The sequence below is a fragment of the Choristoneura fumiferana genome, chromosome 30 (genome assembly GCF_025370935.1).
Source record: "Choristoneura fumiferana chromosome 30, NRCan_CFum_1, whole genome shotgun sequence".
Taxonomy (NCBI): domain Eukaryota; kingdom Metazoa; phylum Arthropoda; class Insecta; order Lepidoptera; family Tortricidae; genus Choristoneura; species Choristoneura fumiferana.
In genome coordinates this window covers 6,109,241-6,123,291 of record NC_133501.1, presented here as the reverse complement: position 1 = coordinate 6,123,291, position 14,051 = coordinate 6,109,241, and the positions used below count along the sequence as shown (strand labels likewise).

The following is a 14,051-nucleotide window of genomic DNA, read 5'->3' as shown; positions in this document are numbered from 1 at the left end:
CGGGATAAAACTATTCTATGTCCCGGGGAAGGTCCCGGGACCCAAGCTTCAGCGGTTTAAGAGTGAACGAATATGTAACAAACAAACAGATTTGCAAACTTTCGCATTTGTTTTTTTAGTGGTGAAATAATCAAATGTCAACATGAGAAGTGATAAAATGGTGTATGACATCAAAACGAATGCACGAATCGTGTAACTATATTAAAGACTTTATTTATTTATGTTAGGAAGACAAGTAGCTTGAAATAAAACATAGTATAAAAGACATAAAAATATTACAATAGCTACATAAGAAACATAACATGCTGCTCAGGCAGACAACAAACTAAATATGAAAGCATACACCTTATTATATTAAAGCACATGAACAAAAATATTATAGGATTAAAATACAATTGTACTAATTCAATATGAATTAATAAAAACATTTATCGACAGCGGTTCAATTGCTAACATTACACTTCTCCTTCAGTGTAGTGTTTCGGTGAAATTACTGGCACTTGAGGTATCCCATCTTAGGCCTCTAGGTTGGCAACGCATCTGCAATCCCCCTGGTGTTGCAGTTGTTTATGGGCGGTGGTGATCTCTTACCACCAGGAGACCCACTTGCTCGTTTGCCATCCAGTCGAATAAAAAAAAAAAAATATATATATAATATACAAGAATTGCTCGTTCACAGGTATTAGATTAGATAGATAGATAAATAATATAGATAGTTTTTTTTTTGTTTGACTGGATGGCAAACGAGCAAGTGGGTCTCCTGATGGCAAGAGATCACCACCGCCATAAACAACTGCAACACCAGGGGGATTGCAGATGCGTTGCCAACCTAGAGGCCTAAGATGGGATACCTCAAGTGCCAGTAATTTCACCGGCTGTCTTACTCTCCACGCCGAAACACAACAGTGCAAGCACTGCTGCTTCACAGCAGGATTAGCGAGCAAGATGGTGGTAGCAATCCGGGTGGACCTTGCACAAGGTCCTACCACCTGCATATAATCAGAATCTCGGAAACGCCTGCAAAAATTTCGATGAAATTTGGTATGTGGGGTTTTCGGGGATGACAAATCAATGTTGCTTGGTCTCTGGGAAAACGCTTATTGTCGAGTTTTAGCCCTAGCAAAGCTCGGTCGCCCGCCCAGGTACTTTACACCATATAATACAGTATACACCGTACATGGCTTATGTTAATCCATACTAATATTATAAATGCGAAAGTAACTCTGTCTGTCTGTCTGTCTGTCTGTTACGCTTTCACGTCGAAACGACTGAACCGATTTTGATGAAATTTGGTACATAGGTAGTTTGAACCCCAAGGATCAACATAGGATACCATTTATTCTGGTAGAGGGCGCCACCGCGCGATAACCTAGATCCGCGCAGACGAAGTCGCGGGCATAAGCTAGTTTATTATAATTATTAACAAAATGATTATCACGCGCCCAAGACATGACGGAAAGACAATATGGCTTCCATGTAATTGAATCGTAATCAAAGGGCCGCAATAAATCCCCCAGACCCCGGGGCCGGGGGTCGCTAATTGACACTTCGCAGACCCGTCGGGTCCTCATTCGTTGACCGCAAATCGTTACTCTTTTTGATTTGGGGAATATTTTTTTTGCATCCTTCTTTTAACATCTGACGCAAAACAGAGATACCTACGTATGTATGTATTAACTACTACATTTTACCCGCGGCTTCGCACGCGTAAACTATTTGGTGTGGTAGTTACATAAACAAATTCCAGGATATTACAAAATTCCCCTGGGAAATCCCAAAATTTATATCGTGATCTTCATTAAGTTTGTGTTAAGAACAACTGTACAAAATTTCATGTCTCTAAACCCAGCAGTTGAAATTTCATGATTTTATTCCTATCCCGTGGGCATATCGGGATAAAAAGTATCCTATCCAGGTTATATTCTAACTTTTTACCAAATTTCATCCAAATCCGTCCAGCCGTTTTAGCGTGAAAGAGTAACAAACATACTCACTCACTCACTCACAAACTTTCACATTTATAATATTAGTAGGAAGTAGGATTTATTTGTAAGAAAGAAAATAAACAAAATATAATTGTCAAACTTTCAGATACTTGCATTTGGGGTAATGTTTTAATGTTTATTTGAGTACAAACGGTACAATGGGGCTAATTACAAATGAAATTACAAAATTATAATATATGTATCGATTTTTATGTTTTTTTATGTTACATAAAAGTGAGTTTCTTTCCATCCTTTTTAGTTATGTTTTATTAAAATCAGTTCCATTAAATATAGCTTGATACCTCCACGCGCTCCTGAGATAAAGGGTTCTTGACAGATGGAGAGAGAGAGAGAGAGAGACAGATACAATGTTTTTTTACGGCTAATTTCAAAATAATGTACTATCGCGTATAAATTTCCGAGAGACCCCGTTTAGGAAGCTGTCAAACCACTAAGAATGTTTTCTTTTTACCCGATTGCCCGAAGGAGGGTATGATTTCCGAGCGCATGTATTTTTTCAAAATCATATTTTTCTTCCTCATGTAAAGGACAGGTATAAAAGTAAACTTTTCAAGGGATAATTCCAACATTTTACCGCTTCCCGTAGTTTCAGAATTTCCCCTTTTCACAACGTTTTTCCGAGATAAAATAACAGGTGCCGTATTCATATCGCGATCGCATACTTTTCCTGTCCGTACATTGAAAAGAACAAAAGGCAATGTTTTGAAATTCGTTCGTTTTACGCAATAGTTGGTTTGACAAGGATTTTTTCTCATTTCATTTGTAGCAACTGGCAGAAAAACATGATAAGAATCTCTTTCAACTGTGTAACTGAGCTGAGTATCCCATCCCATAGAATATGCCAGTTCATGTGATTATTTCGAGTAAAATCACGTGTAAATGCTAGTACCTACTTACGCTAAACTCTACATAAATACTCGTTGAATATCTAAAACAACAAAAATGCAAAGAATAATGTACACGAAAATCTGCTTTCCCGGTTAGTGGCGCCATCTCTTAGAGAGTCGATGTACTAAGTGGCACACTGGTAAACTATCCACAGGGAGCCCGGTAGCGCTTTTACAGGAATCTTAGAGCCGCGTGAAGGATTTTATAGATGGCGCTGGACGCAATTTTACTAGAAAAGGCGAAAGTGACCTACAAAAGGACGATATGACTGACTGCGATGCACATTTTTAGAATATTATAACACCACTGTACTTATTCAGCCACATTTAAGTAATATACGATTCATTCCATTATATTAAACTAGATTTTGTCCGCGGCTTCGTACGCATACAGTACCTAATCCATTGAAATTCCAACACTAAATTCTTATGGGTAATAATAATGGGTGAGGCACAAATCTGCGAAGCAGACCAATTGGCGTGCATGAATTTCCCAATCCGCACTGGGCCCGCGTGGTAACTGCGTCCCAAGCCCTCTCGTTCTATGAGGAGGCCTGAGCCCAGCAGTGGGACGCATATAGGATGGGATGATGATTTTTGGATTTCACGTCCAGCTAATTGGCATTGTTCGCAACTCGGCAGCTTGGTTTGTAAACCCCTCGTTTGCGAAAACTAAAAAAAAATACTGCATTCTAGTCTCTTTTTAACCCCTGCCTGACGCAAAAAGAGGGGTGTTATAAGTTTGGCCACTATGTTTGTCTGTGGCACTGTAGCTCTTAACGGGTGAACCGATTTGAATCAGGATTTTTTTTATTTGGAAGCAGGTTTTCTAGCGATAGTTCTTAGACATGTTTTATCACAATTGCTTCAGCCGTTTTTGAGATATTGAACTTTGAAGTGACAAAGTCGGGGTTTTCCAACTTTTTGTTAGTTAGGTTATGTTCTAATAAGTACAATTTCTGCTGATTTAAATAAAAAAAGTACCCTTAAATTTGGTACTGATCGATATCAAACACAGACGAAGGGACAATGCAGATATATTATGTTTATGTGTATGGTTTTTTTTTTTATATAAATACTTTTGTGTGTTACCCTTCCCGTACTGTGTAAAACGTGCCGCGAGACGGGCGCAGGCTGAAAATCAGCGCCGCCGGTTGTCGACCGGCAGCATGTGAATGCTGAGCTTGAGCCTATTGCCACATATTTGTAACGTGTCTGTTGTTTTTATTTTTTGTGTTTTGTTATGTTCAGTGTAATTCTTTTTTAATGTGGCAATAAATGTCTTTTTATTTATTTATTTATTTTATTATTTGAACAAATAATAAAAATTCTTGCAATTATTCTCTAATACCGGGTGTGGCCTGTAATACGAGCAAAAAATTAAAACATAGATCGTCCTCGTCAAACTGAACAACAAACAGCGACTTAAAATAATGGGGTCTTTGAATTTTCCCTTTTTCATACAAATTAAATACTGCTATCAATGTACGCCATCCTAGAACACAACTGACGTCGCCTGTCACGCTACAAACATCAAGCATTTTGCTTTACTTTACATTGCTTCTTCGAATAAACTTAAAAGTATAATAAAAAGAAAAAATAAAACTAATAATTTTTAAAAGTCGCTAAACTAATGTTATTCAGTTTGAAGAGGACAATCTTTGTTTTAATTTTTTGCTCGTATTACAGGCGACACCCGGTATAATAACAAGTACAAGCAAAGTATGCTTATTTAACAGTTGTCGTTTATAGTCTCTATTAGATAATTCGAAGCGACCGAGGTGGTCAAAAATATCGATACATTAACTCTAATACCCTAATAATAAAGTGCATGTTACCGACTTTTAACCACCTGGGCCGCTCCGTGATTATCTGGTGGCGACTCAAAGTCAAAGTCAAAATATCTTTATTCAATTTAGGCTTACGTTTTAAACATTCGTGATTTTCTCTCATAGTCAAAAAACCACAAACAGGACTTATCACGCTAAAACACACGAGTAATATTTACCCCGACGTTTCGACCACATTACAGCGGCCATGGTTAAGAGTAGATCGTAGTGTGGGTTGTAAAGTCTGCTTAGCAGCGCACTTGATCACAAATAGTACCGGCACTCGTATCTCGAACTCGCCTCGACTCGTGTTTTCGCGTGATGAGTCTTGTGGTATTTTGACTATGTCCCTGGATATTGTTGTTAATTGGTGTCAATTGTCCCGTGATACTTTCTGTATTCAATTCCACTGGCACCTGTTTCACGGAGCGAAGCCACGGGTAGAAGGTAGTGGTTTCCTTGGAGTCACTTGTTACCGAAAACTCTGACCCTCGCCGTCGCTCGTGGCGGCGCCGGCTACGCTCGTTACCGCGTGTAGCGCGCCGCGGCGCCACCGCCCGCACGGCACGACACGTCACTCACGTCAGCGCCATCATCATCGCAGCCTGTACGTTCCACCTTTGACCACAAGCCTCTCAGAATGAAAAGGCTGGGGCTGGGCTTGTAACCAATGAGGGCTATCGCGTATGAATTCGCCGCTAGAGGCGCTAGTGTAGCGTGAGGTCTCCGAAATGTCAAATCTTGTAGTTAATAGGTGAGCTAAGCGGGTTTATTTAGAATTAGAATAATTTTGTGAACATTTTGCATTACCTGAAATTAATTATGGCAATTATGCGTTACGGGGCAATGAATGTCTGTGTTTTAAGACAGTTTTGTCTTTCGGAAACTTTTGTCCTCCCTTTTTTCCGAACAAAACGGGACTACGCAACACTTTGGTTGCTCGATATTTTTATGGTATGGTTTTAAGGTGTATTCAATATGATTTTAATCTAAACTTTGTTTTCACGCCCGTAATAACACCCACACTTAAAAACCTCACGCAACAGTGGCGCCATCTGGAAAGACAAAGAACGATAGCCCTCATTCATTTAATGTAGACAGAATTTATAATAATGAACTAAAAGAATTTCTTTGCTCACCCGCGACCTTATGATAGCTAAGTTTATGCAAGGTATGCGTGTTCATGCAGTTCCTCCACCTCCACACTGTTAGAATCAAATCATTCTTTATTAGACTCGGATTCGTATGAAGTGTTACATTATTGCGGCAAGGGGTTTCGTCTCGATGTTCTTGAATGCATGAAGATAATTAGGTACAATAGTATGGGGTCTATTACTAGACTATTAGGTAATGAGCTGTACCACTACCATCAGTTTACAGTGACCGTACTCGATAGCGACGGCGTAAATTATTTGTAGAGGCGCTGTACAATTCTCCATACAAATAATTTACGCCGTCGCTATCGAGTACCACAGATAAATTTAGTATCATCTCCTTTGCTGCGGCCTGGATCTAATTTCAGCAATGGCAGTTAATAAAACACGCCTTGACAGTAAGGAAATAAAAATTCAAGGTAGTTTTATAGGAGGATTAAAATTAATTAATGATAATAATAATATATTTATTTGCATAGAATATGGTTACATAATATTATTATGGTTGTTATAGGTATACAATTTGATGTCCAGGCATATTCTGCTGTACATGCAACATACAAATATCAAATATTTATATCTTGATTATGAAAACAAGTAGCACCTGTGAGTTTGGTCCTTAGAATGACTCAAACCCATAAACAACCGGCACAGCATCGCCCCGTCCCGTCCTCGACAACGGGCACGGACCTCGCCCACGGCGTACAATTTGAACAAGCCCCAATTCTTGGTATGTTTAACAGAAATTCCCTTTGAATGTAGCGAAAAAGTTAATAAGGTCTTGTCTTGTCATGTTGTTATAGCGAGAGCTTCATTTGTATGGTAGGAGAACATCGCACCGGTATTCTTACATTGCTGCATGTACTTCTGTGGTTTTATAAGTGATCTAACATTGCCGGAAATGTAGTAGGACTCTCTTCATAATTCACGTTCTCTAAAAATGTGGATGCCAAAAGGTATTAACTATTAACGTATAGATTTAATGTGGACTATTCTAAGTATATATATACTCGTACCTACTTAGTTATAATTTGTGAGGCTATATCATAAATATAAACGGTTATTTAACGAGACTAATATAGACGGGAGTATCATTTAATTTCGTCTAAAAAGCAGCTGGTCTATGTAGTAAATGGTCTAAGAAGCAACTGGTCTAATTAACAACTGGTCTAAGTAGTAACTGGTGTAAAATTCATCGAAAATTGAAATATGGATGAACAAAAAAAAAACAGAAAAAGAGACCAGAGCTGGGAATCGAACCCAGGTCCTCAGTATTCCGTGCTGCGTGCCATACCCCTACACCACCACTGACAGGAGTCTAGACACAAATTTCTCCCATGCACCACACATTTCAGCCTGCTTTTTTCTTTGTCACTTAAGCAGCGGCACTAGCGACTTGGATTTCACGGGATGACCGTAAAAGTAATAAAGTACTCTAAAACCAATGTTAATGGTGTAAAATGGTGTAAAAGCTCTTAAATGTCACGTGACTCGCGCCTTGACGCAACTCTAACTTAACCGTACTTATGTTTTTTCAAGTTTTCAACAAAAAACAAATCGGAACCAGCTGCTTTATAGACCACTTGCTACTTAGACAAGTTGGTACTTAGACCATCTGCTTTTTAGACTAAGTGATACTATACAGGGAGGCTCATTTAGAGGTCAGTATGGGAAAGTCTGAAACTATAAGACATACGAAGATCTGTTCTTAGGAACCATGTCATCGATTTTAGTGACAAGAAAAACTGCATTTAAACATTAAAAAAACTTGTTAAAAATTAAACATTAAAAAATAGAATATTTGTATTTGTATTGTATGGTTTGTATTTGTATTTGTTGGTCATAAGCAATAAATGTTACTATGAAACACCATAATATCTAGAAAAAATAAAAGGCATTGTTTTCATATTCTTTAATAATGAAAGTTTTATTTTTCAAATCGTCCGGGGTCGATTTCCGAGTTGAGTACAAGTTTTTTTTAATGTATGAATGCAAGTTTTTCTTGTTACTAAAATCGATGAGATGGTTCTTAAGAACAGATCTTCGTATGCCTTATAGTTTCAGATTTTCCCAAACTGACCGATCTAAATGAGCCACCCTGTATAATGTAGGTAGTCGGAGTTTAAAAATAATAAATGGTCTCCAAAATTATAACCATGTACTCCCAAGGGACTTTAGTTCATGAGCCATCATGGAATCATTTCATAATAAACGTCAGTGACATCGCATTAATTAACAAGGAAAATCGTAACTAATGACTTTTCCTTTGAAAAAATTCCATGGTTACTCATGAAATAAAGTCATTGACCGTACATAATGTAATCATCAAGACTTCGGTATCTTACTCTTATTTTGTACATAGAAAATATTAAACGACTAATTCGTAACCATGTTTAACTAAAATTAACGCCAATTCTATTCATAACCTAAACTGTGAAATTTAATAGAATTTCGGACTTTTCTAAGATGTAATATTTGTTTCAGACGCTGAGCGCTGCGCCCGCGCCGTCTGCCGCCAGTAAAGGCAAGTAATTTAATGTACCATCAGCCAAATAAGTGGTCTATCAATTTTTAAACAAGTTCCTACCAAATGAATATGTCGCTAAAGTCGAACTTTCAAGTTGACAGACACGTCTATTGGCATTATTGTTTTATGACATGCAAACTCCGACTCGCACTTGGCCAGTTTTTTTTACAATGTTAAGTACCTAGGTAATTCATTCCATACATCAACATCTATGTACCTTACGCACTAGACTGACTGTTTGGAACAAAACGCGCGGCGAATCAATCACCAATATTACTTTGACACAACCCCTGTCACGGACGTCAACAAACTTAGTCAAACCGTCGGCGACAACGTCACGTCACTTAAAGTCAAGAGGGATAATCAAACATAATGCACAGCAGCGTAAGGTTGATATTCCACCCATCTTCTTTTGCAGTTAGTGCTCCTTGCCTGCCCCCCGACGAGGTTCATAAAACCGCACTGTGAACCAATTTTGTACGCCGTTTTCATGTAAGAAACATGCAGTCTATATATATATAGATATCGATGATTCCATAGTAGAAACAAATTAGTTCTTTATTCCTCCAGCAATCCAAAATTCCTCAAAAATGAGTAGCCAAATATGAGTAACAAAACATGCCCCTGGGCTAATAAAAAGCTAGTAAATCAATCCCCCATGTAACAAGTTCCAAAATCCGGGTTACCCTTCCGTTGCCATTTAATTGCAGGTACCGGAACCGGCGGATCGATCCGGGGCCGGGGTCTCATTAATTGATCCACAAATCACTGGTTCAGCGCTAACTGCATGCATAACAGTTAAATTTGAACCTTTGCTCGTGTGGCTAACCATGTGGTCCTTGTAGGTGGTGGTTAGTGTAGGTACCTCCCATAGACGTATAGAGGGGTGTTTTTTTTTTCTCATCCAACCCTATTACCCTACCTATTCCCAACCGCAATGACACATACTTTCCTACGTGTTGTCTATTTGTACTTAATACTATTGTTGTGTCTTGTGTTGTGAATAAACTTTCTTTCTTTCTATTGTGTGGGGTATCGTTGGATAGGTCTTTTAAAACCATTAGGGGTTTGCTAAGACGATTTTTCGATTCATTGATTTTTTTCCGAAAAATTCAACTTTAAAATCGCGGGAATTTTGCGGGAAATCAGCAAAGTCCCGCGGGATAGGTATAAACGAATTCTTCGCAGATGAAGTCGCTGGCAAAAGCTAGGTAGTGCATAATTACTTTTACTTTTTTTATATTTTTGCTAGCGTTTTTTTGTCGGGGGTTTTTATAGAGCTATAGGTATTGAACTATGAAATGAAAACGATTTACCGCGTTGGTTAGTTTTTTTTTGTCTATCAGCAACAAATCAAACAAAACAACTTGCCGGTTTGTTTTTTATTACCGGCGCTCACGATATAAAAACACGTTTGTTCTTAATTATCCCTCAAATTGCTGATTTGACGATGGCGGACTGTACAATAGCCCGCGGCCGTACAGTCAGTAAAAAACTCTAATTAACTAAAAAAACAGCCGCCACGAAACGTTGATGGAAAGAAAATATTGCGCGGTAGAAACTTGCCTTATTACGAAGTGCAAAATTCGAACTTCGTGTCTTTCCGTCCCGCTCACGCTTGTTATTTGAAATCAGAGTGAGAGAGACGGTACGATACGAACCTCGATTTTCGAACTTCGGAGTAGGCCCTCAGTCGCGAACAGTGCCGTTTATTGTAGGGGATGGTGGAAACTTTAGTTGTCTCTAGCTTACGTCCCACGCTGGGCACAGGTCTCCTATCAGAACGAGAGGGCCTGGCCCATGTCCCAGATCCTTTACAATACAATACAATGACTCTTTATTGTACACCAGAAATAGTAAGCGATACAGAAAACAGGTATACAGAAAGACTCCAAAAAACAATCTTAATTTGATTTCTTAATAGCGACATCTCTTGTCCGGGTGAGCGGTTAGTTCCGAAGGAGCGTTGACGTCTCTCGATGAGAGCTAAAACATAGATGTCGCTAATGTCGATGCTTAAGTGACTAAGAACGAAAAAAGCAGGCTGAAATGAGACTCTAGACTGTCCAGTGGTGGCGTAGGGGTATGGCACGCAGCACGGAATGCTGAGGACCTGGGTTCGATTCCCAGCGCTGGTCTCTTTTTCTGATTTTTTTCTGTGCATCCATGTTTCAGTTCGTATTTTAATTACAAGGCCTTATCGCTTAAGAGCGATCTCTCCCAGGCATTTTTTTACAGAAAGAAGGAAGGACTAGCTTACAGCAGGTGGTGCATCAACGTAGATCAGAAAATCAAAACGCAACAAAAATACACATCACACATACATACCGGGTGTGGCATGTGATGTAATCGTCCTCGTCAAACTCAACAACATTAGTTCAGCGACTTTTAAAAATAATGGAGTCTTTGAATTTTCCTTTTTTCATTCAAATTAAATACTGCTATCAATGTACGCCGTCCTGGAACACAACAGACGTCGCCTGTCACGCTACAAACATTTTTTTAATAATTACGATGGGACAATGAACTGAAAATTTTTTTCTTTGCTCACCCGCGACCTTTATGATAGCTACGTTTATGCAAGATATGTGTGTTCATGCAGTTCCTCCACCTCCACACTGTAAGAACACACACAAATCACACAAACCCATCTATCACCACCACCACACTACAATGACGCGTTTCGAACTCAACCAGAGCTCATCTTCAGAGCAACCGTTCACCATGCTACCAGATGGTTAGACTCCACAGCACACCTAACATGCATAGCATGGTGAACTAAATACAATGTTTTTTTACAGAATCTACCCAAGTCTAAATCTTCCGCAAAACGTCTAATTTCTAAAATTATACAACAGCTCAAGGCTGCATGTTTAGCACGGTCCTGCAGGACGCGGAAAGGGCGGACTGCGATGAATAAATCTCCTCCGGCCGTGCTTGGCCTGCGGGGTTACCAGACGGAGACACCATTTTGTTTGAAACCTCAAAATGGCGTCTTATTGGTGATTTTACGTCAAAAGAAACATAAAATACATGAAAATAACTTTTAACTCCGGTCCAAAAAGGTGTTGCAAATTATAATTATAAGTTTTACATAAATTTCTTTATGTCTGTGTCTGTTTTTAGTATTTGTTGTTATAGCGGTAACAGAAATACATAATCTGTGAAAATTTCAACTGTCTAACTATCACGGTTCATGAGATACAGCCTGGTAATACACGGACGGACAGCGGTGTCTTAGTAATTGGGTCCCGTTTTCACCCTTTATTGAAATTCAAATTCAAAAACCCCCTTTTCACCCTTTAGGTACGGAACCCTAAAAACGCATCCACCGATATTGACGCCAAACTTTAAACACCCTTCCTTTTTTCGGCGGGGGTTAAAAAGTTATATTTTAAGCTGTTTTCAGTTTCCTCTTTACCCTGGCCTCCCTGCCCTCGTTTAGATGGTTAGATTAACTGATGGAGGGAGGGGGGGGGGGGATAAATGCAGATTCACTGGGATTTGCGTATGAAACGCTGATAAGGCTTTTTGTACAAATTGGCTTGCTCTTCTATTTTCTAGCGTTGTGTGTGGTCTTCATCACTACATTAAAATTAACGCAATTTTGCAGGTGTTAGGACCTTGTGCAAGGTCCGCCCGGATTGCTACCACCATCTTGCTCGTTAATCCTGCCGAAGCAGTAGTGCTTGCACTGTTATGTTTCGGCGTGGAGAGTAAGACAGCCGGTGAAATTACTGGCACCTGAGGTATCCCATCTTAGGCCTCTAGTTTGGCAACGCATCTGCAATACCCCTGATGTTGCAGGTGTCTATGGGCGTGGTGATCTCTTACTTCAGGGACCCAGTTGCTCGTTTGCTAATTTGCTATCGTGTCGAATAAAAAAAATAATAATAAAGAGTTTGAGTTAGAGGACTAGTCTTAAGCCGTGGCTTTGCTCATATAGCCGTTTTAGTTAGGCATTCAAATTAAACTATAATAAATCCGGATACGGCTGCGCTTTGACCAATAATGTGCGTGTGTTGCAAATAATGTGTTTTTCTTGAACCAGTAGAAACGCTTCATTCACCTCGTCTGGCGCCGCTCAGCTGTTTCCACCAGAGCTTGGCTTGGATTATACATCTTTGGTGAACGCCCTGACCACTGGTAGCTTGGGCCCTGCCCCGCTACCGGCGGCAAACTAGGTTAGGTTTTTATAATATATTTTATTTAGTTTGTACTTTTTTTAACGCCCGACGCAAAAAGAGGGGTGTTATAAGTTTGACCGCTGTTGTCTAAGTGTCTGTCTGTGGCACCGTAGCTCTTAAAAGACCGATTTGAATGCGTTTTTTTTTATTTGAAAGCAGGTTTTCTGGCGATGGTTATTAGACTGTTTTATAAAAATTGGCTCCGCCGTTTTTGACATTTTGAACTTTGAAGTGATCAAGTCCCCAACTTTTTTTGGTTAGGTTATGTATTTTACATTTTATAATTATTACAGAAACCTAAACTTATCTTAACGCAAACACATCACACACAAACTTACGCACTTGTATTAGTAAGGTTAATAATATAAGCGAAGATATTTAACATGTAACATGTTAATGAGCAGAGTCTCGAAGGGTCGACCCATTATTACAATGAATATTTATCCGCAAACAAGCAGTCAAATGCTGATTTAGGGCCGGTGGTACTACGAAACCACGGTTATATGCGGTGTTTATTTTCTGTTAAATTTGGTACAGTATCACTTCGTCTAAAAAGTAGCTGGTACCAAGTGGTCTAGGAAGCAACTGGTCTGATGGGATAGGGATAAAATGTCGAAATAACAACCGTTGGGCGTAGTCATGAAATTTGGTATGTAGGTAGCTGGACGTCTGGAAAAACACATAGGCTACTTTTTATTCCGATATTTCCACGGGATAGGGATAAAATCTTGAAATTTTAACCGCTGGGTTTTAGGTCATGAAATTTTGTACAATTATTCTTAACACGACCTCAATGAAGATCACGATATAAATCTTGGGAATTCCTCGAGGAATTTTGTAAAATACCTACCAGATTTAAGTTTTACGCGTGCGAAGCCGCGGGTAAACTCTAGTTTGATCATAACTTATCTATTCTCGTCTACTTTACTGGCTATAGTTTAACTGTTAGTTAGCAGACAGTTAGCCGCAGTACAGTCGGCCCCATCCACTATAATTACGCTTTACAGATGAATATTTGATGTGCAATTAGTTGGTGTTGCTAAAGTGAACGGCGCTCCGACCAAGATGGCTGGCTGTGAACACATCATCGTAAAGCTGCATCCAAGAAAGGGAAAATATAATAGGGATAGAATACATAGAATATAATAATAATAAAATATAAATAAAATATGTAGACTTATTTCCAAACTACACTCAGCGGCACAAAATTTGGCTCTCTCATTACCTATTATATACAAAATTACCTATTTCTACACACACATACACACACACACACACACAACAACACACACACACACATGTTTTAAAATAGATTGCACAGTTTTTGTAATTGCGCTTTTAATTACTTTTCTTTTTAATATGTTAGTATTAATTACGGCCACCCCTGCCAAAGGGTCTGGCTGAAAACCAGCGCTGGAACCTCGAGCCAGCATTTGCTGAGACCGGCACCCATCGTCAAGG

General features: G+C 39.2%; 1 protein-coding gene across 2 annotated transcripts in view; it reads left to right on the top strand.

The window, feature by feature from the left end:
* The window catches only part of LOC141444789 (cytotoxic granule associated RNA binding protein TIA1-like), a 289,186-nt gene that overhangs the window by 60,234 nt on the left and 214,901 nt on the right, over positions 1-14,051 (top strand). The window lies entirely within an intron of this gene.